This window comes from Benincasa hispida, unplaced genomic scaffold, assembly GCF_027475165.1.
Source record: "Benincasa hispida cultivar pf3 unplaced genomic scaffold, pf3_genome.v1.1 HicScf1859, whole genome shotgun sequence".
Lineage (NCBI taxonomy): Eukaryota > Viridiplantae > Streptophyta > Magnoliopsida > Cucurbitales > Cucurbitaceae > Benincasa > Benincasa hispida.
The window spans coordinates 5875-11748 of NW_028326252.1; positions in this window are offsets into that span (position 1 = coordinate 5875).

The following is a 5874-nucleotide window of genomic DNA, read 5'->3' on the forward strand; positions in this document are numbered from 1 at the left end:
TTCTCCTCAGCATCTTTGTCTAATTATTAAGTACACATGTTAGGGACTTACTTATGAGACTTAATCTAATACATGAACTCTCTCTTTCACCAATCTTATGCTTTACACTCAATCTTTTCCCAAGTTTTACGTATACCTTTGCTCTGATACCAAGCTGCCACACCTCATCCCAGACTACACTTTGAGCCTAGGAAAGGACATGACTGCAGCAGTTATCAATCCTTTTGTTGACACTTACTGTCTAATAACTCTTGTAGAATAACTCTGATACCAACATATAACTCATATATAATGGATGCCTTGTAGGCCAAAAATTTATTAATTCAAAAACATAACATGTTTAGAGTAATTACATCACCAGATTCACAAGTCCCGATGCCCAAAACCCTAGTCCCTATATGAACAATGGTAACATGTGTACAATATTTACAGTAACCACCTAAACAAACGAGTTACAATATCCTTGTTCTTTAGTGGCGAGTAGATGCAGAGCTATCTCCTGGGATTTGACCGCTACCTTGAGGAAAGGAAAATATTTGAAAACGGGGTGAGCTTGCTAGCCCAGTGAGTGACTTAAGAAAGATAACTGATTCTCATGCAAAAGTCTCAATAAAGAGATTAAACTGAAATATAAACTTTTACAGTAACCTTGTACTGTAGTATAAACATTTTCCAAGCATAAAACATATAAAGCTGTTTTTATCAGAAAACATTAAAACTGGATTTTAGTTGAGAATAACTCTGCTGCAGTTAAACCCCAACACCAACTGATAGCCAAGAGAGAACCCTTTTGCTCAATCTCTAACTTCAACTACCTACGTGCACGTGGCCATACTAAGTATCATCATACCTTAGGTACTTCTGCTTAGATACCTTCTCTATACTTGTCCTTCAATATCGAGCTGCTCAAATACCTTCTCAAATGTCCTTCGGTATCAAGTTGGTCGGATACCTTCTCAAATGTCCTTCGGTATCGCGTTTCAAGTAAAACTAGTCATAAATGACTTTCTCTTTAAAGCATGTAAAGTATAACACATATAAAACATGTCTTTAAAGATACTAACGCATGCTAGGTGTATTTAACACACATAAATAGCTTTTCAATAAACTTTCCATACATGCATGCGTTTAAAACATAACCCATGGTTTGCTTGGAAATCACTTAGTAAAACTAGCTGGCATGAGAATAATCTTCTTTAAAACATTGTAAATATTTTAGTCACTCATCTTGTTGTCTAGGAACTTTTCACTCTAGAAGTTCTTTGTCTACCTCGGGCTCCCTTTTGAACCCCTAAAATCCATATTCAATTTAAAACTCAGATTACTCATAGTTTTAAGCCTTATTTTGAGATACTTTCTTCTACAAACATGTTCTAAAATATCTCAGGAAGCATACCCTAAAATCTGAGCTCAGAAATTCTCGTGGTTTGGCCGGAATCTCAAAATCTTCAAGATTGACCTAAGCTTACCCAACAGCCTGACCCTTCTAACTTTTCCTCAGTTCCAGCCCGATCCCTTAAAGCTTCTTCTCCGGCAGCCCTACCCTGAAAACTAGACTTGTAGAGCTTTCAGGTGGCTTTGGAATCACTCCAAACGCACGAGTATACTGGGAGAACTTCTCGTCCCAATTTCATGTTGTTTTCAGACTTCACTGTCTACTGCGTCCCCCTTGAAGCTTTATGATCAATGCATGGATTTGCTATCAACGCAATGTTTACTCAGATTTCCCACTCTTCTTAATGTCTTTTGAATTTTGATCTAAAAAGAAGTCCTTGGCCCTATTTATAGGCATCCAAAAACTCTCCAAGGTCGACACCTCCTACTTGGCCGCATGTCCAAGTGTTTCTTCCTCACACTATCAATGCAATGTTTAATCAACGCAATCTAAGGTGTCTTCTTCATCCTTAGCCAACAAAAATGTTTAATCAACACACACTATCAACACAATGTTTAATCAACATCTCTTACCCTCGCATCACCGCAAACTACCAATGCATTTCCTTTGGCCGCATGCCTTTGGCTGCATACCATCGCATCCATCGTGTCCAATGCATCCATCGCGCCTACCTCCATCGTCGCATGCCTCTATCCATTGCATCCAACGCATCCAACGTTCAACGCCCTTGGATGTGCAACTTGAGACTGCCGTATGCGTTGTTCTAACCTCTCAATACATTTGGCTGTTGCATGCATTTCTCTTGGCCACACTTTGGCTTCCCTTAACGCATCAAATAACCTCTAAATGATCAAGGCCAACGCATTGACAACACTTAGTCAATTTTCTTGCTTCCAACGCATGGGTTATACTTAGCCAATTTTTCCAAGCTTTTCCCAAAGAGTCAAGTTTTCAAATTCACCCTTTCCTTCTAATTTCCCACTCTTTTCTCTACCATTACACATTAGTTTCCACATCAAATTACTTACCACCCTAGTCTCAGTAGGAAACATACTCAAGTAGAGAAATTAAGGTTCAGGTTTCACAGGAAATAAACAGATTTGCTTTGCAAAATTAGAAAATAACTTGTACATGTTCAAACCAACTGAGGTTAAAGCTTTGTTGAACATAGAGATGTTTAAAACTGATTGGACTCATAAGAAGAGGAAGATTTCTCCAAATGCCTATCTTTGGCACTTGAGACTGGGTCACATAAATCTCAGTAGGATTGAGAGATTGGTTAAGAACGATCTTGTAAACAAGTTGGAAAACTGTTCATTACCACTATTTGAGTCCTATCTCAAGGGTAAAATGACAAAAAGATCTTTTTCTGAAAAATGTCTTAAAGCCAAATAAACCCCTAGAGCTGATTCACTCAGATCTTTGTGGGCCTCTAAATGTTAAAGCAAGAGGAGGGTATGAATATTTCATCAGTTTTATAGATGGTCATTCTAGGTATGGGCATATTTACCTAATGCACCAAAAGTCTGAAACTTTTGAAAAGTTCAAAGAGTATAAGGCTGAGGTTCATAACTAATTAGGTAAAAAGATTAAAATACTTCGATTGGATCGAGGTGGTGAGTATATGGACACAGAATTCCGTAACTATTTGATAGAACATGGAATTCAATCTCAACTCACAGCTCCTGGGACACTCTAGTAGAACGGTGTGGCAGAGAGGAGAAACAGAACCTTGTTGGACATAGTTCATTCCATGATGAGTTACGCTCAGTTACCAAATTCTTTTTGGGGACACACACTTGAGACTGTGGTGTATATTTTGAACATAGTTTCCTCGAAAAGCATTTTTGAAACACCTTACGAGCTCTGGATGGGACATAAAGGAAACTTACGTCACTTTAAGATTTCGGGTTGTCCAGCACATGTGTTGGTGCAAAATCCCAAAAAGTTAGAACACCGTTCAAAAGTATGCTATTTGTAGGCTACCCAAAAGAAACTAAAGGTGGTCTCTTTTATGATCCTTAAGAAGATAAAGTGTTTGTATCGACAAATGCAACCTTCTTGGAGGAAGATTATATAAAGAACCATCAACCTCGCAGTAAGCTAGTAATAGAAGAAATGTTCAGAGAAACGACGAATGTATCAACAAGAGTTGTTGATCGAGCAGGTTCTTCAATAAGAGTTGTTGATAGAGCAGGTCCATCAACAAGAGTTGTTGATGAAACTGATACTTTACATCCTTCTCAAAAGTTGAGAATGCCTCATCGTAGTGGGAGGGTTGTGCAACAGCCTTACTAGTACATGGGTTTAACTGAAAACTCGAGTCATCATACCAGATGATGGTTTAAAGGATCAATTATCTTTTAATCAAGCAATGAATGATGTGGACAAAGACCAATGGCTTAAAGCCATGGACCATGAAATGGAATCTATGTATTTTAATTCTATCTGGGATCTTGTAGATCAACCTGAAGGGGTAAAACCCATCAGTTGTAAATGGATCTACAAGAGAAAACGAGACCAAGCTCGTAAGGTACAAACCTACAAAACTAGACTTGTGGCAAAGGGTTTACCCAAAGAAAGGGGTTAGATTTTGAAGAAACCTTCTGTCTAGTTGCCATGATAAAATCTATTAGAATACTCTTATCCATAGCCACATTTTATGATTATGAAATATGGCAAATGGATGTCAAGACAGCTTTTTTGAATGGCTATCTTGAATAGAGTATCTATATGTCTCAACCAGAAGGGTTTATACGGCAGGGTCAAGAGCAAAAGGTTTGCAAGCTTAATCGATCCATTTATAGATCAAAAAAAGCTTCTAGATCCTGGAATATGAGATTTGACACTGGGATCAAATGTTATGGCTTTGAACAAAATGTTGACGAACCCTGTGTATACAAAAAGATTGTCAACAAAACTGTCACTTTTCTAGTGTTATATGTTGGTGATATTCTACTCATTAGGAATGAGGTAGAATATCTAGCTGACGTTAAGAGATGGTTGGCTTCACAATTCCAAATGAAAGATTTAGGAGAAGCACGGTATGTTCTCGGAATCCAAATAGTTTGGAATCGCAAGAACAGAACATTGGCATTATCTCAAGCATCTTATATAGACAAGATGTTGTTTAGGTATAAAATGCAAAATTTCAAGAAATGATCCTTACCTTTCAGGCATGGAATTCACTTGTCTAAGGAATAGTCCTAAGAAACCTCAAGAGGTTGATGAGATGAATCGAATTCCATACGCATTTGTAGTTAGGAGTTTGATGTATGCAATGTTGTGTACTCGTCCCGATATATGCTATGTCGTAGGAATTGTCAGCAGATTTCAGTCCAATCCTGGTCATGACCATTGGACTGCTGTTAAAAACATTCTCAAGTATCTATAGAGAACGAGAGATTATATGCTTGTGTATGGTCCTAAGGATCTAATCCTTACGGGATACACTAATTTTGAATTTCAAACTGATATTGATTAGAGAAAATCAACTTCGGGGTAAGCATACACTCTGAACGGAGGAACAGTTGTGTAAAGAAGCATCAAGTAGAGTTGTATTGCGGACTCCATAATGAAAGCTGAGTATGTAGCTGCAAGCGAATCAGCAAAAGAAACATAGCTGATCCATTTATGAAGGCCCTCTCAACTAAAGTGTTTGAGGGTCACCTAGTAGGACTAGATTTACGAGTTTTGTATCACTAGGGCAAGTAAGAAAATTGATGGGTATTGTGATGCCCTAGTTTATTGTATTTGTACATTTTATTCTCTCCATATAAATTCAACATTGTATATATTTGTATATATTGATCCACTGAAGTTTTAGTCCAAGTGGGAGTATTGTTGGGTTTTATGTCCTAAAAACTCATAGTTTATAAAATAATAAACATTTTCTGTTATCAATATACTTGTTATTGATCTCAAAATTGTATGAAAGTCTAAATCTAATAAACTAAGACCCATAACTATTTTATGAGTACTTGAACTTTATGTGGACACATAAGAGTGGATCGGGTTCAAGTAAATAGTTAAAATGATCTATGGTACATGAATGAGGTTGGGTACCTTATTCTGGTAACACCATTAGATGCGACCTACTCTGTTACAAAGAGTTGTAAAGTGCTACATACGATGTGATCCTAATTCGTACATGTTATGACATGAGGAGTGTGGGCGTCCTATGCAATGAGTTTGCATAAGATCAGGACCAAGAAATAAGTCACTCTTACTTTATAACGTTGTTTACTGTTTAAGACTGACTATTTCAGCTAGATGACCTAGGTAACTTGATCTTAATCCTGAGCTAACTATGGACTCCTGTTTATTTGGGATTGCCCTTAGATTTGCATAGTTGAGGGTTGGCTCAACAACGTCGGCTCAATAAGACTTCCATTTCAGGGGTAAGATCGAATAGATAGCTAGGGACATAGGGTGCAAGATGGAGTTCACGCCTACTCGATTTAGGGATAAGAGAAAGG